Source organism: Manis pentadactyla, chromosome 1, assembly GCF_030020395.1.
Source record: "Manis pentadactyla isolate mManPen7 chromosome 1, mManPen7.hap1, whole genome shotgun sequence".
NCBI lineage: Eukaryota > Metazoa > Chordata > Mammalia > Pholidota > Manidae > Manis > Manis pentadactyla.
In genome coordinates, this window is record NC_080019.1 from 203062394 (window position 1) to 203086103 (window position 23710).

General features: G+C 38.0%; 1 protein-coding gene and 1 long non-coding RNA gene across 7 annotated transcripts in view; one reads left to right on the plus strand and one right to left on the minus strand.

The window, feature by feature from the left end:
- Nucleotides 1-20961, minus strand: part of LOC118925538 (uncharacterized) — a 40852-nt gene extending 19891 nt beyond the window's left edge. The window contains exons 1-2 of the long non-coding RNA XR_005030096.2: nucleotides 20274-20961; nucleotides 19469-19586 (exon numbers count right to left, since the gene is read on the minus strand). This is a non-coding gene — a long non-coding RNA (uncharacterized LOC118925538). The remainder of the gene's footprint in view (nucleotides 1-19468; nucleotides 19587-20273) is intronic.
- The window catches only part of TMCC1 (transmembrane and coiled-coil domain family 1), a 343299-nt gene that overhangs the window by 12222 nt on the left and 307367 nt on the right, over nucleotides 1-23710 (plus strand). For 2 of the 6 annotated variants that reach the window (XM_057506348.1, XM_057506360.1), the window contains exon 2: nucleotides 5476-5729. The exons of the other annotated variants lie outside the window; for them this stretch is intronic. The gene's annotated coding sequence lies outside the window, so the exon portion shown is untranslated. The remainder of the gene's footprint in view (nucleotides 1-5475; nucleotides 5730-23710) is intronic. 6 annotated transcript variants of the gene reach the window in all.

Genomic DNA, 23710 nt, shown 5'->3' on the forward strand with positions numbered 1-23710 from the left:
GTCTAACTTAACTCACTTTGTATGCTATTGCCGACACAATCTAAAGGTTCTTTTCTTTTTCTCCTCCTTTTTCTTCCTCCTCTATTCTTTATATATTAGGTATCATATTCTGTACTGTTTGTCTGTCCCTTGATTGACTTTGGGGATAGTTGATTTAATTTTGCATTTGCTTAGTAATTAGCTGTTCTGCTTTCTTTACTATGGTTTTGTTACCTCTGGTGACAGCTATTAAACCTTAAGAACACTTCCATTTATAGCAGTCCCTCCAAAATAGACTGTAGAAATGGTTTGTGGGAGGGAAATTCTCTCAGTTTTTGCTTATCTGGAAATTGTTTATTCCCTCCTTCAAATTTAAATGATAATCTTGCTGGATAAAGTAATCTTGGTTTGAGGCCCTTCTGCTTCATTGCATTAAATACATTATGCCACTCCCTCTGGCCTGTAAGGTTGCTGCTGAGAAGTCTGATGGTAGCCTGATGGGCTTTCCTTTGTATGTGATCTTATTTCTCTCTCTCTCTGCTTTTAATAGTCTGTCCTTATCCTTGATCTTTGCCATTTTAATTCCTGTATGTCTTGATGTTGTCTTCCTTGGGTCCCTTGTGTTGGGTAATCTGTGGATCTCCATGGCCTGAGAGACTGTCTCCTTCCCCTGATTGGGGAAGTTTTCAGCAATTACCTCCTCAAAGACATTTCCTGTCCCTTTTTCTTTTCTTCTTCTGGTGTCTCTATAATGTGAATATTGTTCCGTTTGGATTGGTCACACAGTTGTCTCAATATTCTTTCATTCTTGGAGATCCTTTTTTCTCTCTGTGCCTCAGCTTCTTTGTACTCCTCTTCTCTAGTTTCTATTTCATTTATCGTCTCTTCCACCGTATGCAGTCTGCTTTTAATACCCTCCATTGTGCTCTTCAACCATTGGATCTCCTACTGGAATTCATTCTGAGTTCTTAAATATCTTTACGTACCTCCATGAGCATGTTAATGATTTATATTTTGAACTCCCTTTCAGGTAGAGTCATGCGGTCCATGTCATTTAAATCTTTATCTTTCTCGGGAGTTGTATTAATAATTTTACTCTGGAGCAGGTTCCTTTGGTGTTTCATATTTGTATATGGCGTCCTCTAGTGTCCAGAAACTCTACTCTCTGGAGCTGCTCAGCCCCTGAAGCAATGTTGGGGGGTGTCAGGGGAGCAGCTTTGGTGCCTGGGGGGAGGAAAGCGCTGTTTCCTGCTTCCCGGCTGCTATGCCTGTCTCCACTGGCTGAACCAGTGGTCTGAGCACACAGGTATAAGCTTTTGTACCAGAGCTGCCAGATATGGATCCCTGCTTTCCACAAGTGGCTGGAATCTCAGTCTCCCTAGGAACCCTGCCTGTCCCAGCTTTCCAACCCTGTAATCATGAGAGTATCATGCAAGCACCATGAAATGTAGGTTTGTGCTCGCAGAGTTAGTTATCTGGAGTTAGGTATTCAGCAGTCCCAAGCCTTCATTCCCTCCCCACTCTCTTTTCTTCCTCCCACCGGTGGGCTGGTTTGGGGGTAGGGCTTGGGTCCCACTAAGCCACAGCTTTGGTATGTTACCCTGTTCTGTCTGCTCTTTTCTCCAGGTGTATGTTTCTCCAGAGAACAGGCACACTCCTCTTTCCTTTTGCTCTCTCAGGATTAGTTGTATTAATTATATTTTCGTATTGTATGTGGTTTTAGGAGGAAGACTCTGTGTCACCTCTCACACCACCATCTTTAATCCTGACATTCCCATTTCAACCATTTTTAAGTGTGCAGTTCTTAAGTACATTCATATCATTCTGCAACCATCACAACCATTTACCCTTGGAACTCTTCATCTTGCAGAATTGAAACTCTACCTGTTAAAGAATAATTCTGCATTTCCCCTTCTCTGAAGCCTCTGGTACACACCAGTCTACTCTCTGTCTCTTATAATTTTGACTACTGTAGGTACCTCATTAAGTGGAATCATACAGTATTTGTCTTTTTGTGACTGGCTTATTTCACTGAGCCTGATGTCATCAAGGTTCATCCATGTTGTAGTTTGTGTCAGAATTTCCTTCCATTTTAAAGGCCAAATAATACTCCATTGTACGTATATACTATATTTTGATTATTTATTTATCCATTGATGGCCACTTGGATTCTTCCTGTGATTCAGTTATTGTGAAGAAGATTGCTATGAATATAGGCATGCAGGTATCTCTTTTAAATCTTGCTTTCAATTCTTTTAAGTAGATACTCAGAAGTGGAGTTGCTGGATCATGTGGTAATTCTATATTTAAATTTTGAGGAACTGCTATCCTGTTTTCCACAGCAGCTGTACCATTTTGTATTCCCACCAACAGTGCATAAGGGTTCCAGTTTCTCTGCATCCTTGCCAACATTTTTATTTCCTGGCCCCCTTTTTTTTTGACAGTAACAGTGCCAATGAGTATGAGGGGTATCTAATTGTGGTTTTGATATGCATTTCCTTAATAATTAATAGGTAGGGCATCTTTCATGTGCAAATTGACCATTAATGTATCTTGTTTGGACAAATGTCTATTCAGTTCTCTTGCCCGTTTTTAAACTGGGTTTTTTTTTTTTTGGTGGTTGTTGAGTTGTAGACATTCTTTCTATATTCTGGATATTAACTACTTATCAGATAGATGATCTGCAGGTATTTTCTCCCATTCTGTATTCCTCTGGCTGGTTTTAAGGCTTAATTTTTTTTATCTCTGGTTTTAACAATTTGATACTGTTTGTTTCTTGGTGAAGTTTTAGTTTTCTTCATCTTTCTTGTGTTTGGTATTTGATGAGTTTCTTGGATCTGCGGGTTTATAATTTTCATCAAATTTGGAAAATTTTTGGATATTATTTGTTTAAGTCAGTCCCCCAACCCCAGATTTCCAATTATATGTTACTATATATACATGTACACACACACATATGTATATGTGTGTATATTATTAGGCTGTGTGTATATATGTATATTATTAGGCTTAAGTTTGTCCCATAGCCCACTGATGCTCTGCTCTTTTTTCTCAGTCTTCTTGTATTCCAGATTTCATTTTGGATCATTTCTGTTGTTAGGTTTTTACATTCTCCAATCTTTTCTTCTGTGATGTTTTATCTGCTGTTAATCCCACTCAGTGTATTTTATTTCTGCCTACTAAATATTCTATAATTTTTAGTTTGATAGAAATTAAATGATATGACACATTTTAAGAAATGTTGCCTTAATTTGCTGCCAAAATGTAACAGATTCCTAATTCTGTAAGATATCTTACAGGGGTGTGTAAAACTACCCTGTGTGTCAAATTAACTTTGATGTCACTCAGTTTCTACATTAACTTTGTTTTTCTGCCAGACCTACAAATGTATTTTTTACATGATTGTTCTATCATTTCTGCTAGCATAGATGTCTGCATTAGTAGTGTTATAATATTTATTTTATTAGGCACCAGAGTGCTTGGTCTGTTTGCTAGACTACCTAATATTAATTGTCTGTGTGGTTGTGTGATATGACCATCCATCATCTTGCTATAAAAAACATGAAATATATTTTTAAAAGTTTATTTTGATATCGTTAACATACAATTACTTGAACATTATGGTTACTAGACTCCCCCTATTATCAAGTCCCCCCAGCATACCCTATTACAGTCACTGTCCATCAGCATAGTAGGATGGTATAGAATCATTACTTGTCTTCTCTGTATATACTGCCTTCCCCATGTCCCCACCTCTCTACATTATGTGTGCTAATCATAATGCCCCATTTTCCCCCTTATCCCTTCCTTCCCACCCATCCTCCCGAGTCCCTTTCCCTTTGGTAACTGATAATCCATTCTTGGGTTCTGTGAGTCTGCTGCTGTTTTGTTCCTTCAGTTTTTTCTTTGTTGTTACACTCCACAGATGAGTGAAATCATTTGATACTTGTCTTTCTCTGCTTGGCTTATTTCACTGAGCATAATACCCTCCATCTCTGTACATGTTGTTGCAAATGGTAGGGTATGTTTTCTTCTTGTGGCTGAATAATATTCCCTTGTGTGTATGTACCACATCTTCTTTATCCATTCATCTACTGATGGACATTTAGGTTGCTTCCATTTCTTGGCTATTGTAAATAGTGCTGCAATAAACATAGGGGTGCATATGTCTTTTTCAAACTGGGCTGCTGCATTCTTAGGGTAAATGCATAAGAGTGGAATTCCTGGGTCAAATGGTATTTCTATTTTTAGTTTTTTGAGGAACCTCCATACTGCTTTCCACATTGGTTGAACTAGTTTACATTCCCACCAGCAGTGTAGGAGGGTTCCCCTTTCTCCACATCCTTGCTGACATTTGTTGTTGTTTGTCTTTTAGATGTTGGCCATCCTAACTGGTGTGAGGTGATATCTCATTGTGGTTTTTATTTGCATTTCCCCGATGATTAGCGATGTGAAGCATCTTTTCATGTGTCTGTTGGCCTTCTGAATTTCTTCTTTGGAGAAGTGTCTTCAGATCCTGTGCCCATTTTTTTATTGGAGTATTTGCTTTTTGTTCATTGAGGTGTGTGAGCTCTTTATATATTTTGGATGTCAACCCTTTATCAGATCTGTCATTTATGAATATATTCTCTCATACTGTAGGATGTCTTTTTGTTCTACTGATGGTATCCTTTGCTGTACAGAAGCTTTTCAGCTTGATATAGTCCCACTTGTTCATTTTTGCTTTTGTTTCCCTTCCCCAGGGAGATATGTTCATGAAGAAGTTGCTCATGTTTATGTCCAAGAGATTTTTGCCTATGTTTTTTTCTAAGAGTTTTATGGTTTCATGACTTACATTCAGGTCTTTGATCCATTTTGAGTTTACTTTTGTGTACAGGGTTAGACAATAATTCAGTTTCATTCTCTTACATGTAGCTGTCCAGTATTGCCAACACCAGCTGTTGAAGAGGCTGTCATTTCCCCATTGTATATCCATGGCTCCTTTATCGTATATTAATTGACTATATATGCTTGGGTTTATATCTGGACTCTCTAGTCTGTTCCACTGGTCTATGGGTCTGTTCTTGTGCCAGTACCAAATTGTCTCGATTACTGTGGCTTTGTAGTAGAGCTTGAAGTCAGGGAGCGTAATTCTCCCTGCTTTATTCTTCCTTCTCAGGATTGCTTTGGCTATTCGGGGTCTTTTGTGGTTCCATATGAATTTTTGAACTATTTGCTCTAGTTCATGGAATAGATTTTTGAGTTTGTTAACTATACTGATTATTTATTAAAGAGAACTGGATTACCTGCTGAAGAGTACCTTTGATTGCTGCTGTCATTGATGACCCCAGTGCCAGCTGGGCTTGGCCACATGTATTACTAACTCCATGTAGTCTTTTAAAGTTGACTAGAATGAGCTTGAAAATTTTTGCATACTTAACAACTGATTGTTGTTTGTCATCCAGTCATTTGCATTCAGTAGTATTTCTTTCTCCTTCTTTTGCTTCTCTGTCCCAGGAGGCATTACTCTCTCAAGAAGACACTCCTACAGTTGGCGCTTTCTTCAGATGCTGACACTTGGTGAACAGCCACTCTTGGTCACAAGATTTAGAAGACACAGTCTTCATCCTTCCAGATTGGATCTTTTTTCATATGGATCTTCTATTTCTGTGTCTTTGAAAAAAAAAACTTTTGGGAAACATTTTGGATTACTACTGTTGATCCTCATCTATACACAGAAAAGAAAGCTATTGTGTTGGTAATTTGAGGAGGTATGTCTTTTTTCTTCTGGTGCAAAATCACATCACCTAGGCACTCAGAGCATATAAAATAATGAAATAACATTGACTCTCCTTAGTAGAACTCAGTTCTCATTCATTCTTTTGTTCCATCTTCCTTTCTCCCATTCTTTTTTCTAACAATTTTTACAACTTAGTAAGAACTTTCTTGATGTTCAGTAAAATAGCTATTTCTTTTTTCCTGAATGTCACTGGACTCTGGATTAGATTTATAGATAACAGGAAGCACTTGGAATTCTTACTCCTCAAGTTGAAATTGTGACTTTGATTAACTGAGTTTGTTTCCATTCTGCATAGACACTGGATGGTTTCAGAAAGCTTCCTATCTTCAGCATAATATATGGCTACATGATTTTATAGTCTGGTTTAATATAGTTTGCAAGAGGAGGTGTGATATCATAAAGCTTTGAACTATAATCAAGAGACTTCAGTCTCAGTTTTGACATTACTACTGTCATGCTTTGAGAGTTAAAGTATGTTTGTTTTGTCAAGTATAAAATGGTCTTCTTTGTTGCTTTACACAAACCTCATGGGATTATTGGAGATCATATGAGAACATTGCATGGAAGACTATTTTTTCATGTTACAGCTCTGTCATGAATAATGAATCATTTAAAAGTCTCCATACTTAATCATGGATTAACAGTAGTGTTTACAATGCCTAATCATAGTAGGTGCACAGTATATTTTAAGAAGTGGATTTGTTGAATGTGATCCTGAGAAAACATCACATTATGTGGTAAAGAACAGTTTTACAAGATCTGTTGCATAGTGTTTTGAAGAGAAAATTCATTTGTTTATTTTGTGCATTTAAAAATATTTGAGTGATTACTGTGTTCTGTACAGTGGGAAGAAAATTGATGGAAAGCCTCTGCCTTTGTAGAACTTATATGGGGAAGTAGAATAAATAAGATAAATAAGTAAAAATGCAGTTTTTAAACTGATGATGACAATTTTAAATGGGAACAATAAAAGTAGGAAAGAGTATGTATAGGGCATATTGTGGGGAGGGATTGAGTGGTCACAGACAGCCTCAGAGAGGAGGTGACATTTGAGTAATGTTTTGAAAGATGGGAGAGAACAAACCATGCAAATGTATAAGAGAAGAGCATTCCAGGTGTAGCAAATGGCAGGTGCAAAGGTCTTGAGACAAGCTTGCTTGGGAATGGGCGAGAGTTGGGGAGGGTGGGTGTTTATCAGTACTTTTCAGACTTTAATGCGCACATGATTTACATACGTTTTCTTGTTAAAATTCAGATTCTGATTTTGTAGGTTTGAGGTGGGGCCCATTTATAATAAGCTTCCAGTTGCTGTTGGTCCTGTTGTTCCTTTGCAGCACTTCTTTGCTTTTTCGCTGAGTGAAATGGGAAATCTTTGGAAGGTATTGGGCAGTGGTCTGATTTTGATTTTGACATTATCACTCCTCTGCTTGCTGTATCAGAAATAGTCTGCTGGTGGATTGGGCAAGTGCAAAAGCAGGAATACCAGTTAGGATGCTACTGCTAATCCCAGTGAGAGAAGATGAGTTTGCACTGCAGGGTAGTAGTGACACATGGTCTGCTTCTGGATATGTTTTTCAAGTAGAGTCATCTGGTTTTGCTGATAGATTAGATGTGTGCTGTGTAAGAGGAAAGAGTTAAGGACTATTCCAGTTTTTGCACTGAGTTCTTGGAAGGGTGCTGTTGTCATTAATTGAGATGGGGAAGACTGAAGGAGGAGCAAGTTTGGAGGGGAGGAGCAGGTCTCAGTTTTGAACATACACTGTAGATGCCTTTTAGATTTAGTGGAGAGGTTGAGTAGGTAGTTGGGTTTATGACTCTAGAATTCAGGAGAAGGGGATCTGCTGGAGGTGTACTTCTGGGTGTTGTTGACAAACAGATTATATTTAAAGGCAGGAGACTTGGTGACATCACCAAGTAGAGATATGAGTAAGAAGAGGTTGAAAAACTTGATTAACTCAGAGATTAAAGATAGTGGCATGAGAGGTGAAATAGAGAACTCCTCCTAAAACCACATATAATATGAACATATAGTTAATACAATTAATACTAAAAGAGCAACTGGAAAGAAGGCTGCGCCAGACAGCATACACCTGGAGAACAGAGCAGACCTCACAAAACAGGGTAACGTACCAAAGCCTTGATCTGGTGGGACCCAAGCCCCTCCCCCATACCATTTCACCTGCGGGAGGAAGAGAAATGGAGTGGGGAGTGGGTGGAAGTCTAGGACTGCTGAACACCCAGCCCCAGATATCTGCTTTGGGAGCACAAACCTACATTGCATGGTGCTCTGTAAGTTAGTGGGGTTGGAAAGCTAAGACAGGTAGAATACTTGGAGAGACTGAGATTCCAGCCATTTGTGAAGGACAGGGATCCACATCCAGCTTCTCTGGGACAAAGGAAAGGCGGGTGGTCTGAGAGGATTCCTAGCAGTGAGAGGGCTGCTGAAGGGGTGGGGATTGCATGGAGCTTGCTGCTCAGGAGAAGAGATAGGTGGACAAAGTTGTCTGGGTGTGCTCAGCCCTGCATGGTTGGGAACTTTCAGGAGCTTCAGGTGCTCCATCCCCCTGGCTGACTGCTCAGCTCTGAGGCCTCACTGTGATACACAGCCTGCTGCACCTTCCTCCTGGCCTGCTGGTACTGGTTCCCAAACCGGGAGTCCCTGCCGGGATGTCAGGCCAGTCGGAGGGAGGCCCCACCTACTGCAGCTACAAAACACAAAGCACAGAGGCTTACACTAGTGTGCTCGGCCCACAGGTTCTCACAGTGGAGATAGGCACTGCAGCCAGGGAGCAGGAAACAGCGCTTTCCTACCCTCAGGCACCAGCGCTGCTCCCCTGTGACCCCCGACATCACTCCAGGGGATGAACAGCTCCAGAGACTAGAGCTTCTGGGCACTAGAGGGCACCACATACAAATATGAAACGTCAAAGGAACCTGGGTTCAAACCAGAATCTCACAAACACCAGAAAAAGGGCCAAGTGAAACTGAACTCACCAATCTTCCTGAAAGAGAGTTCAAAATAAAAATTATAAACAGAAAATGGATGTACAGAAAAATATTCAAGAACTCAGGGATGAATTTAGGATAGAGATTCCACACATACAATGGAGGGATTTAAAAGCAGATTAGATGTAGTAGAAGAGATGGTAAATGGAATAGAAATTAGAGAAGAGGAATACAAAGAAGGTGAGGCACGGAGAGAAAAAGGATCTCTAGGAATGAAAGAATATTGGGAGAAGTGTGTGACCAATCCAAATGGAACAATATTCATATTATAGGAGTGCCAGAAGAAGAAGAAGAAAGAAAAAGGGATAGAAAGTGTCTTTGAGGAGGTAATTGCTGAAAACTTGCCCAATCTGGGGACGGAGATAGTCTCTCAGGCCACAGAGGTGCACAGATCTCCTAAAACAAGGGACCCAAGGAAGAGAACACTTAAGACATATAATAATTGAAATGGCAAAGATCAAGGATAAAGACAGACTTTTAAAAGTAGTTAGAGAGAGAAAAAAGATCACATACAAAGGACAACCCATCAGGCTATCATGAGACTTCTCAACAGAAACCTTACAGGCCAGAAGGGAGTGGCATGATATATTGAATGTATGAAACAAAGGCCTTGAACCAAGAATACTCTACTCGGCAAGATTATCATTTAAATTTGAAGGAGGGATTAAACAATTTTCAGATAAGCAAAAGCTGAGAGAATTTACCTCCCACAAACCACATCTACAAAGTATTTTGGAGGGACTGCGTTAGGTGGAAGTATTCCTAAGGCTAAATAGCTGTCACCAGGGGAAATAAAACCACAGAAAAGAAAGTAGAACAACTAATTACTAAAAAGATGCAAAATCAAATCAACTACCACCAAAGTCAAGGGAAAGACAAAGAGTACATAATATGATACCTAATAGATAAAGAATGGAGGAGAAAGAAAAGGGAGGAAAAAAAAGAACCTTTAGGGTGTGCTTATAATAGCATACTAAGTGAGTTAAATTAGACTGTTAGATAGTAAGGGAATTACCTTGAACCTTTGGTAATCATGAATCTAAAGCCTGCAATGGCAATAAGTACATATCTATTGATAATCAACCTAAATATAAATGGAATGAATGCACCAATCAAAAGACATACAGTCACTGAATGAATAAAAAAAAAACAAGACCTGTCTATATGCTGCCTACAAGAGACTCACTTTAAACCCAAAGACATACACAGACTAAAAGTGAAGGGATGGAAAAATATATTTTATGTAACTAATAGGGAGAAAAAAGCAGGAGTTGTAGTACTTGTATCAGACAAAACAGACTTCAAAGTAAAGAAAGTAACGAGACAAAGAAGGACATTACATAATGATAAAGGGGGTCAGTCCCAGAAGAGGATGTAACTATTATAAACATCTAAGCATCCAACAGAGGATCACCTACATATGTAAAACAAATACTAACAGAATTAAAAGGGTAAAAAGAATGTAATGCATTCATTTTAGGAGACTTCAATACACTACCTACTCCAAAGGACAGATCAACCAAACGGAAAATAAGTAAGAAGACAGAGTCACTGAACAACGTATTGAAACAGTTGGACTTAATGAACATCTACAGAACATTCCATCCAAAAGCAATAGAATACACATTCTTCTCAAGTACACATGGAACATTTTCAAGAATGGATCATATACTATGCCACAAAAAGAGCCTTAGTAAATTCAAGTATCTTGAAATTGTACCAACCAGCTTCTCAGACCACAAAGGATATGAAACTAGAAATAAATTACAGAGAGAAAAAGAAAAATCCCACAAACACATGGAGGCTTCCCAGCATGCTCCTAAATAACCAAAGGATCAATGACCAAATAAAAACAGAGATCAAGCAATATATGGAGACAAATGACAACAATAATTCAACACTGCAAAATCTGGAATGCAGCAAAGGCTGTGCTAAGAGGGAAGTATATTGCAATACAGGCCTACTTTAGGAAAGAAGAACAATCCCATATGAACAGTTTAAGCTCAAAATTAATGGAACTATAAAAGGAAGAACAAATGAGGCCCAAAGTAAGTAGAAGGAGAGACATAATAAATCTTAGAGCAGAAATAAGTAAAATCGAGAAGAATAAAACAGTAGAATCAATGAAAGCAGGAGCTGGTTCATTGAGAAAATAAACAAAATAGATAAACCCATAGCAAGACTTATCAAGAAAAAAAGAGAGTCTACACACATAAACAGAATCAGAAATGAGAAAGGAAAAATCACTACGGACACCACAGAAATACAAAGAATTATTAGAGAATACTATGAAAAATTATATGCTAACAAACTGGATAACCTAGAAGAAATGGACAGTTTTCTAGGAAAATACAACCTTCCAAGGCTGACCCAGGAAGAAACAGAATATCTGAACAGACCAATTACCAGCAACGCAACTGAACCGGTAATCAAAAAAGACCTAAGAACAAAACCTGTGCACCAGGTGGTTTCACTGCTGAATTTTATCAAACATTTAGAGAAGACCTAATACCCATCCTCCTTAAAGTTTTCCAAAAAGTAGAAGAAGAGGAATACTTCCAAGCTCATTCTATGAGGCCAGCATAACTCTAATACCAAAACCAGGCATAGACACCACAAAAAAAGAAAATTACAGACCAATATCCCTGATGAACATACATGCAAAAATACTCAACAAAATATTAGCATACTGAATTCAAAAATACATAAAAAATATCATCCATTATGATCAAGTAGGATTTATTCCAGGGATGCAAGGATGGTATAACATTCGAAAATCCATCAACATCATCCACCACATCAACAAAAAGAAGGACAAAAACCACATGATCATCTCCATAGATGCTGAAAAAGCATTTGACAAAATTCAACATCCATTCATAATAAAAACTCTCAACAAAATGGGTATGGAGGGCAAGTCCTCAACATAATAAAGGCCATATATGACAAACCCTCAGCCAACATCATACTTAACAGCGAGAAGCTGAAAGCCTTTCCTTTAAGACTGGGAACAAGACAAGGGTACCCACTCTCCCCACTTCTATTCAACATAGTACTGGAGGTCCTTGCCACAGCAATCAGACAACACAAGAAATAAAAGGCATCCAGATTGGCAAGGAAGAAGTTAAACTGTCCCTGTTTGCAGATGACATGATATTGTACATAAAAAAACCCTAAGAGTCTACTCCAAAACTATTAGATCTAATATCTGAATTCAGCAAAGTTGCAGGATACAAAATTAATACACAGAAATCTGTTGTATCCCTTACACTAACAATGAACTAGCAGAGAGAGAAATCGGGAAAACAATTCGATTCACAATTGCATCAAAAAGAATAAAATGCCTAGGAATAAACCTAACCAAGGAAGTGAAAGACCTATACTCTGAAAACTACAAGACACTAATAAGATAAATTAAAGAAGTTACCAATAAATGGAAACATCCCATGCTCATGGATAGGAAGAATTAATATTGTCAAAATGGCTATCCTGCCTAAAGCAATCTACAGACAATGCAATCCCTATCAAAATACCAACAACATTCTTCCACGAACTAGAGAAAATCGTTGTAAAATTCAAATGGAACCACAAGGGACCAGGAAAAGCTAAAGCAATCCTGAGAAGGAAGAATAAAGCTGGGGGGATTATGCTCCCCAACTTCAAGCTCTACTTCAAAGCTCCAGTAATCAAAACAATTTGGTACTTGCACAAGAACAGACCCAGAGACCAATGGAACAGACTTGAGAGCTCAGATATAAACCCAAGCATATATGGTCAATTAATATACGATAAAGGAGCCATGGACATACAATGGGGAAATGACGGCCTCTTCAACAACTGGTATTGGCAAAACTGGACAGCTACATGCAAGAGAATGAAACTTGATTATTGTTTAACTCCATACACAAAAGTAAACTCAAAATGAATCAAAGACCTGAATGTTAAGTTGTGAAACCATAAAACTCTTAGAAGGCAAAATAGGCAAAAATCTCCCGAATACAAGCATGACCGACTTCTTCCTGAACGCATCTCCTCGAGAAAGGGAAACAAAAGCAAAAATGCGAACACGGGACTACACGAAACTAAAAAGTTTCTGTACGACAAAGGACACCATCAACAGAACAAAAAGGCATCCTACAGTATGGTAGAATATATTTGTAAATGACATATCCGACAAGGGGTTAACATCCAAAATATATAATGAACTTACAAGCCTCAACTCCCAAAAAGCAAATAACCCAATTAACAAATCGGCAGAGGAAATGAAGAGACAGTTCTCCAAAGAAGAAATTCAGATGGCCAGCAGACACATGAAAAGATGCTCCACTTGACTAATCATCAGGGTAATGCAAATTAAAACCACAGTGATATCACCTCACACCAGTAAGGATGGCCAGCATCAAAAAGACTAAGAACAACAAATGCTGGCGAGGATGCGGAGAAAGGGGAACCCTCTGCCACTGCTGGTGGGAATGTAAGCTAGTTCAATCATTGTGGAAAGCAACATGTAGGTTCCTCAAAAAACGAAAAATAGAAAAAGCATTTGACCCGGGATCCCACTCCTTGGAATTTACCCAAAGAATACAACTTCTCAGAATCAAAAAGATATATGCACCCCTATGTTTTTCACAGCACTATTTGCAATAGTCAAGAAATGGAAGCAACCGAAGTGTCCATCAGTAGATGAATGGATAAAGAAGATGTAGGACATATACACAATGGAATATTATTCTGCCATAAGAAAGAAACATCCTGTCATTTGCAACAGAATGGATGGATCCTGACAGTATTATCCTAAGTGAAATAAGTCAGGCAGAGAAAGACAAATGCCAAATGATTTCCCTCATTTATGGAGAATAACAGCGAAGCAAAACTGATTGAACAAAATAGCAGCAGACTCACAGACTCCAAGAAGGGACTAGTGGTTACGAAAGGGGAGGGGTGGGGTAGGGTGGGTGTTGAGGGAGGAAGAAGGCAATTGTGGGGTATCATGATATGTGCATAGGGTGTGTGTGGGGTCACGGGGAAGACAGTGTAGCTCAAAAGACAAATCTTACTACAGTGATGGACAGTGACTGCCATGGGGTATTGGGGGGAAGTGGATAATAACAGTGAATGTAATAACTACATAGTTTTTCTTGTGAAACCTTCATAAGAGTGTATATCAATGACACCTTAATTTAAAAAAACCTGATTAACTGCGGAGTAGCCAGAGTTTAGAGGTCTTTAGTGGTAAGGGAGATGAAGAAGAACAATTAAGGGAAACTTAGTAACACCAGCTAGAGTCTTTGGAAGAAAACCAGGTGAGAGGGTATCCTGAAGTCAATGGAGGAAAGTGTTTCAAGGAGTAAGGGGTGAGCAATCGTGTCAAATACTACAATTAAGATGAGGGCTCAGAATTAACCATTTGATTTAGCAATGTGGAAGTTGTTGGTAACCTGGGTAAGAATAGTTTCTGTGAGACAGTGTGAGTAAAAGCCTGATTGGAGGTGCTGCCCTTCCAATGCAACACATTCCTCAACCCTGAGAAGTTGGATACTTAGGTATTAATCTGTAATTCTAGATAGATATCCTTGATAGCAGAAGATTTCAGATGTTTAAGTAATAGTATTAGCATCTGGCTTGATTAAGTGTTCATTTAAAATAGTACTGAAAAATGTTCTTTAAGATTTTTAGGATATCCTAAATTACTGAATCTTAGTTCCTAAATTTTTGTTTCATGGCTTCAGGGTTCTTAAATTATTCTTATCAGTTGCTTTGAAAAAAGAAATGTGAGGATTGACTAGGAACCAATTGGTTGTCAGCTGCTCTTCTTTCAAAGGTTAGGTGGCTTAAAGACATTTTTTTTTCTCTTTCTTTTAAATTAAGATGTATGTATCTATATACAATCTTATGAAGGTTTTATGTGAGCAACTTTGTGGTTTCAGCATTCACCCATATTATCAAGTCCCCCCCAACCCCATTGCAATCACTGTCCATCAGTGTAGTAAGATGCTACAGAGTCATTACTTGTCTTCTCCTTGCTATACTGCTTTCTCTGTGACCTGCCTATATCGTGTGTGGTAATTATAATGCCCAGTAATCCCCTTCTCTCTCCCTTCCCACCAGCCTCCCTCCACCCCTCCCCTTTGGTAACTGCTAGTACCTTCTTGGTGTCTCTGAGTCTGCTGCTGTTTTGTTCCTTCAGTTTTGCTTTGTTGTTATACTCCACAAATGAGTGAAATCATTTGGTATTTGTCTTTCAATGCCTGGCTTGTTTCACTGAGCATAATACGCTCTAGCTCCATCCATGTTGTTGCAAATGGTGGGATTTATTTTCTTCTTATGGCTGAATAATACTCCATTGTGTTTATGTATCACATATTTATCCATTCATCTACTGTTGGACACTTAGGTTGCTTCCGTATCTTCGCTATTGTAAATAGTGCTATGATAAAACATAGGGGTGCATATGTCTTTTTGAATCTGAGAAGTTATTTTCTTTGGGTAAATTCCTAGGAGTGGAATTCCTGGGTCAGATGGTATTTCTTTTAATTTTTTAATTTTTTAATTTTGGTATCATTAATGTACAATTACATGAGCAACATTATGGTTACTAGACTCCCCCCATTATCAAGTCCCCCCCACATACCCCATTACAGTCACTGTCCATCAGAGTAGTAAGATGCTATAGAATCATTACTTGTCTGTATTATACTGCCTTTTCCGTGCGCCCCCCTCACATTATGTGTGCTAATAGTAATGTCCCTTTTTCCCCCTTATCCCTCCCCCCTTATCCCTCCCTTCCCACCCATCCTCCCGAGTCCCTTTCCCTTTTGTAACTGATAATCCATTCTTGGGTTCTGTGAGTCTGCTGCTGTTTTGTTCCTTCAGTTTTTTCTTTGTTGTTATACTCTGCAGATGAGTGAAATCATTTGATACTTGTCTTTTTCTGCCTGGCTTATTTTACTGTACATAATACCATCTAGCTCCATCCATTCTGTTGCAAATGGTAGGATTTGTTTTCTTCTTATGGGTGCATAGTATTCCATTGTGCATATGTATCACATCTTCTTTATCCATTTGTCTACTTACGGACACTTAGGTTGCTTCCATTTCTTGGCTATTGTAAATAGTGCTGTGATAAACATAGGGGTGCATATGTCTTTTTGAAACTGGGCTCCTGCATTCTTAGGGTAAATTCCTAGGAGTGGAATTCCTAGGTCAAATGGTATTTCTATTTTAGTTTTTTGAGGAACCTCCTTATTGCTTTCCACAATGATTGAACTAATTTACATTCCCACCAGCAGTGTAGGAGGGTTCCCTTTTCTCTGCATCCTCGCCAGCATTTGTTGTTCCTAGTCTTTTTATTGTTGGCCATCCTTTCTGGTATGAGGTGATATCTCATTGTGGTTTTAATTTGCATTTCCCTGATAATTAGCAATGTGGAGCATCTTTGCATATGCATGTTGGCCATCTGAATTTCTTTGGAGAAGTGTCTGTTCAGAACTTCTTCCCTTTTTGTGGCTTAAAGATTTTTAAAATACCAATATTTGGGCTGTCAAAGGTGCTTATGAAACCCTCCTCACCCTCCTGCCTATTTTTTAGTAGAAGTATCCAGTCTGTGTAGCAGCCTCAAGCAGATGAGCTTGTGCAAAAAAAATCAAAGGTTCTAGTTAGATATAAATTACTCAGTGTTGGCATTTATGGAAGACCTCTTTTTTTTCATTTGTTTACTTAAAAAATATTTACTGAGTACTTTCATATATGTTTGGCTCTACTGTGGTTGCTGGAGATAAAATTGATAAAAATTTCTGCCTGAGTAGAGCATATGTTCTAGTAGAAATGAAGTAGCTGTTTGGGACTAAAACTTGTTAGTGGTCTCAGACTACTAGTTGTCTTAATTCTCTGGGGGTATGTGGAAATCCCAGAGAGAGCTATTGTGAGCTGAACTTTCCTTTCTGAAAGTTAGGATAGTGGTTAAATATTGTGGGAAACATAGAAAACAAGAGGTAAGCAATTATTTGGCCAACCTTGATTGTGAAGAGAGAGGTTCAAGTGTGTGAAGTTTCTTTGTTTTTATATTCTTAATTCCATAAGTGGCAATGTATGGGATTGATCCCATAGCAGTTCTAGTCACAGATATTTGAGCATCGATTATAGACAATGAGGGTACTGTGTCAGGTGCTAGTAGTCAAACAATACTTTTCAGGGATTTTTTAGCAATATCAGCTTTGACTGACTCTTTCCAATTCTCTTTTGCATAATTTAAGGCTAAAATGATTTTATTTTTTTATTTTAAACATTTTTTGAATAGGAATACACAGTGTTGAGAAATGAAAATAATCTCCCTTTAATCTCTGATGCTCAGCCCCCTGTTCTTCTTAGAAACAACCATTTTTACGATTAATTTTATGTGTATATCCTTTCAGAGATATTTTATGTGTGTGTGTGTGTTATGTATTTATTTATATCCCACCTTCTAAAAATTTAAATGGAGGTTTACTATGCAAACAGTTCCACACCTTGCTTTTTTTCTCATAAAATAAATCACTACTTATAAATTTGTGTCCTTTTTTTTTATCAGCTGTATAGTGTTCTGTGTCATATATTTGGCATAGTTTTATTTCTTGGGTTTCCCATGAGCCCACACAACATAAAGACAACTAGTACTAGTCTGAGACCACTGACAAATCTTGGCCTCAATTTGGTATTGGTATTTATTTCCACTAATTTTAAGCTCCATTATTTTCCAGGGATAGATATGAAGTTGTATCACTTAGGATATATTCAATTGTAAATGACAGTAACAGAATATCTAACAGTGACTTAAACAGTAAAGACCGAAATTGTCTCACATAAACAGAAGCAAGGAGGTAAGTAAGGGCTAGTTCAGTAGCTGGGTAGTATTTCCCAGATTTTTTCCCTCCTTAACTCTGTTATTCTCAGTATGTTGGCATTTCAGTTTCCCCAAGTAGCCTCATGGTTATAGGATGGCTGCTTCAGCTCTAAGCTGCACAGTCAACCAACCGTATTTGAAGAAAGGAAATGGAGGGCAAAATATTCTTCTACTGGGAAGGCTTTGTCATTTTAAATGGCAAGAAAATAATTCCCGGGTCTCCTGATCAGTGTTGCATGAACTGTAGTGTGTGTAAGACTGACCAAGGGAGCTTGTTCAAGTGCAAATTCTTGGGATCCACTGACAGATTCTGAAATCTACAGGTTAGAGCGTGGCCTGAGAGTTTGTATTTCTGACATGCTCCCACATGGTGCTGATGCTGTGGGTCAGCAAGCCACTGTTGAGTAACTGTAAGCGCTCTCTTTACATTTCACTGGGGGTCTGTGGCTGTCCCTGACCCCAGGCATATCTGGGAAAGTGATTACCTGACAAGAGAATATGACTGCCATAGTTGGCTTCAAGTTATCACAAGTCATCTCTTGGCCTTGGGCATGTTACCCAACTGAACAAAATGTTAGTTCAGATGAATGAGGAAGGAGGGGGAAATGACTGTTGGGGTGACAAAACAGGGTCTAGTACTTTTCTATTGCAAATAATGCTTCAGTGAATATTCATGCTCCAAAGAAGAGGTAGGTGTAATTAAATTTTTAGAGATATTTCCAAATTGAGCTCTGAAGAGTTGAAATCATTTTGCATTCCCATCAGCAATCTATGAGAGTACTTGTTTCCTCACACTCCTTAAAATTGGATGTGTTATCAAATATTTTGATCTTTGCTGCTCTAATAGGTCTGATGGTATCACATTATAGATTTAATTTACTTTGCTCTTTATGAGTGAGGTTGGAGATCTTTTTATCTATAGAAACATTTGTCTTTAATTTTCTATGAACCAGCCGTTGAAAAGACTTTGGTTCTTTTTTTGTTAATTGATTGGTTTTTTTTCTTTATGAATTTGTAGGATCCGTTTATGTTTTGAAATCAGCCTGTTACAATATGTGTTGCAAATACCTTTTCCCAGTTTGTTCTAAATTTGGTTTGCTTGCTTATTTTGTCATAAAGCACAGTGTGATTATACAGGGTTGAAGTTCTGCTTTTGTCAAGCTAGTTGGATCTAGATCTTGAATAATGGTATAATTCACATGCTTACCAAAAATTCTGTTAGTAATGGGAAGGTTATCTAATATGTTGCAATCAAAGAAAATCAAAGCAGTCTACACAGGATGAATTATGAAAGTAGCAAAATTGGTGTGATAGAAATGTGAGGCCCTGCTTTTTAACAGAAATGATCTAATCCAAAATACAGATTGACCCTTGTTTGAACTATGTGGGCCCACCTATATGTGGATTTTTTTCAATAAATATATTGGAATTTTTTTTTGAAATTTATGATACTTTGAAAAAACATTTTCTTTTTTTCTAGCTTACTATATTGTAAGACTACAGTATATAATACATCTAACATACAAATATGTATTTAATGTTTATATTATCAGTAAGGCTTCTGGTCAACAGTAGGCTATTAGGTCTTTGGGGAGACAAAAGCTATATGCAGATTTCTTACACCCCTAGCCCCCACATTGTGCAGGGATCAACTGAAGTTTGTTTTCATTTGAAAGCCACTGTAATCTAAGTAGTTATATGATGTGGCTGTGGAAAGAGGCTAACATTGATTAACATTTATAGATAGATTGTGCTAGATTAAAAGAAGTAATAACCCCTCTTTTCTTGTACTGTTTTATTACATCCGGAATACTGTGTCCACTTACCCACACATGATCTTTCTTGTCTTTCCCAGTTCTTTAAGATTTTCTAATCTCAAGGAACTTTATTCCTTAGTGCTAATATTGGTAATGAAAAATCTTGTTGACTTCAGCTCCTTAATAACTGGGGAAGAAAAAAATGAAATGTTTGTCAACCAGCAAGAGAATATGATGTTAAAAAGGTGGTAGTGGAATAGTAGATATATACATGGAATTTCATTTTTATTTTATTTATATTGTTATTTTGCCCTAGAGCATCTCTTAAGACTAGTCTTTCAAGGGCATAATTTGGAATATGTTACCCTTAAGGATTGGTAGAGAGTTTATAATTTTATACTACAATATAAAAAGTAGAGGTTGCCATAGTGTAGAAGGCAGGAGCTTGTGTGGCAGAACTAGGTGTCATCATCAGCTCTGCCACTTGCTGTGTGTCATGGGAAATTAAAGAATGAGATTTAATTTTTTCATCTGCTGTTGGGGGCAGTATCTACCTTTCAGAGTTGCATACACCGGAAATAATTTATCCTAAGCTTAATGCTTGACACAAAGATGCTACAAAATTAATACTAATTATTATTAGTAACAATTATTTTGACAACATTTCTTGAATTTGGGGGTCTTCTATTTATACATGCTCAGCAAGGTAAGCTGGGAGATTATATCAACAAATCCATTTGTATCTTCAAGCTTTACAAATATAAATTAGGAATTAATTACTTGTGTGTGGGTTTTTCCACACCACCACCAGTTGTCCAGTTCTGTGACACCAACTCAGTGTCCAATAGTTTAATTCAATTCTGACACTATGTACCTGGAGTTACTGTCAGATCCTAGTTAAAGTGCTTAGTTCCTCAAGACTTCCCCCATGGTAGATACCAATTGCAAGTCCTGGGCCACCTGTACTTGTATCCAACTGCACTATAAATTGGGGGTTCACCTGACCTCTTCCTCAGGTTTAATAATTCACTGGGATGACTCACAGAACTTGGGAAAAACATGTTTACAGGTTTACAATTACGGGGATGTCTCCAGGCACATCACCTTCCCGCTACCTCAGTGTGTTCACCTATCCGGAAGCATACTAAGCTCCATTGTTTAGGGGCTTTTGTGGAGGTTCTGTTACTTAGGAATGATTGGTTAAATCATGACATTGGTGTAAGTCAGTCTCCAACCTCTCTCCCTTCCCCAGCCTGGGGGTGGGGCCTGAGAGTGCCAACCCCCCAATCACGTGGCTGCTTCTTCTGGTGACCAGCTCCCATCCTGAAGCTATTTAGGGTTCCACCAAGAGTCACTCATTAGCATGAATTCAGGTATGGCTGAAAAGGACTTGTTAAAAATAACAAAAGATACTCCTATCACTCAGGGAATTTAATGCCAAGGGTTTTAGGAGCTCTGTGCTGAGAACTGAGGACAAGACCAACTATGTGTTTTGTATCATACCACACTACTATTACATAAGACTAGGTTTTGTTTTTAGAGCAGAGGGCTGAGTTTCAGAACATTAATGTTTCTTTATTGGGCCATGGTGCTTAACCATCCTTATTCTTGGTAATGTAAATATCATTTGAGATCCTTAGATGAAAGGTGCCATTGAAACAGCTGAATAACAATATTCCTGAGGGGTCTTTATCAGATTCCAGTATCTTTTCTCTTTCTGCCTAGACTTTTGTCCTCAGATGGCTGTGCTCTAATCCTGACAGAGCTCCTTCTTTAGACTGATGTGACAAAAACAGATCATTTTTCCAACAGGAATAAGGCTTGTTTTTTCCTTAAACTATTGGGTCATGCAGTTTGGGTAGAGATGTTTTTTGATAATCTTAATCTTTTAATGGTGAATAACAGCAGGTGAATTTTCATGATCAGGTCAGGAAGGGTAAATTGTTTGCAATTCCAGGTTCTTTACTGGAGCTTTTTTTCACTGCTTGCTTTTTAAAAACATGTTTGTTAGAGTTGTGGACACTGTTGTCCTAATGCAGAAATTTCCTTAGAATGTAAATTTGATGTTTTAAGTGCTTTTGAACATATATGTGAAGTATCTTGATGTACATAGTGCCTAGTAGAGTTCTTCATGACATATTAGGCACTCAGTAAATATCTGTTGCTCTTCCAGGGGTTAGAAGCCTCAGTTCTAGCCTTTGCAACCAACTACCTGTGTAACTTAATTGGTCTCATTTCTCATCTTTGTAATCATTGGAATCCCTTCTAGCTCTAACTCAATTCAGTGACTTCATTCATTCTTAGCCTTATTTTTATTTTTGAAGTTTTTTATTAAGGTATGATTGATATACACTCTTATGAAGGTTTCACATGAAAAAACAGTGTGGTTACTACATTTACCCATATTATCAAGTCCCCACCCACACCCCATTGCAGTCACTGTCCATCAGTGCAGCAAGATGCCACAGATTCCCTATGTGCCTTCTCTGTGCTACACTGTTCTCCCCGTGATCCCCCACACCATGTGTACTAAACATAATGCCCCTCAATCCCCTTCTCCCTCCCTCACCACCCGCCATCTCACACCCCTCCCCTTTGGTAACCACTAGTTCATTCTTGGAGTCTCTTGAGTCTTCTGCCGTTTTCTTCCTTCAGTTATTCTTCATTGTTATACTCCACAAATGAGGGAAATCATTTGGCATTTGTCTTTTCTCCACGTGGCTTATTTCACTGAGCATAATGGCATAATGTCCTCCAGCTCCATCCATGTTGTTGCAATGGTAGGATTTGTTTCTTTCTTATTCTTAGCCATATTTTTAAAAATTTAGTTTCAGTGTGGCCTTGAAATCTATTTTTTGAAAACAAGAAAACACAGAGTCCACAGATAGGCTGAATTGGGAAGTGTTGTGAAATTACTCACCCTCTGTGGCTTCAGCTGTCTGCTTGGCAATATGTTCTTTCTATACCTTGATGGACTTACTTAGATTTCTCTATTCACACAGATGGGAATCGGTATCTATCAACAAGTAGATTTCTTAGCACCCACCTGAAGAAGATGGAGTGGGGGCTTCATAGGATGACTGATCATTTTTCTAGTCATATATATCTCTAAATGGTACCCTGTGTAGTGTAATTATAGTTCAGTTCCAGATCAATACTATTTAAGCTGTTTTTTAAAAAAGTTTCAGGTTGTCCTTAATTTCTTCCTGTTCTTAGCCTTTATGTTGATCAACAAATGTATATTTTACTTCTGAAATGTTTCTTCTTCATTGAGCCTTTAAGATATTCATTTGTTCACTTCTGACATTTATTCTGACACATTCATTGAGCCCCCGATAGATGCTAAGCACTGTATAAGGTACTGGGGATATAGTGGTAAATAAGACAGATCCGCTTCCTGTCCTTATGGAGTTTATAATCCAAGCTTTCATTATTTCCCCTGTACCCTCTTTGAGTTACTATGATAGCCATTCTTATCTTTCCTGTTTATGCATATAATACTTATTTTAAGAAGTTTAGGGATAATAGAAATGTCTAACAGTGAAGGTGGGAAACTCCCTGTATTCTCATCCACCAAACACACTACTGATAAAAATTTGACAGCATTTCTCTAGGTTTTTTAAAAAACATATAGCCAAAACTTTCTAACACATCTTGTTGCCTTTATTCCCTTTCCTATCTATGTATTATAAGTATTACCAGAGATAGCTTAGTAAAAAATGGTGTTGTTAGTCCTTAGCTCAAAAACCCATCAGTGTTTTTCTGTCACCCACAGAATGTAGTCTAAGCACGTTAGCGTTTCAGTTACAACCTGTTAAGATTTAGTCCCCATATGCCTTATTTCTCCAGAAACTTTCCCAGAAGTGACCTTTCCACAAAGGTAAATGAAAATCTCTTAAATGTATGCTGCATTGGTGTCCCCCATGTGACAGATACTGCTCTGAATAGAGTAGACAGATTGGTGTAAGAACAGTAACAGTTTATTAGACTCCTGGGGGGCTTGCCCTACCCCACTCACCTTGGTTATAGCAGAATAAAGATGTACGTTACAGGAGTATTCTTAAAATTCATGTGGAAAAGTGTAGGGAAATAGAAACAATCTGAAATTCCATGCCATAGGGATAATTACTAGTAAAGTTTTTGGAATTACCTTTCCATACATGTCTCTTTAAAAAAATATGCACATGTAGATATATAAATATAACATAGTTATATAAGTAGGATAGTACTGTATTGTTTTTCTTTTGCTTCAGACATAGATTTTTGAGATTTCTAAGTCAATAAGAGATCATTGTTCCAAACAGTTTATTT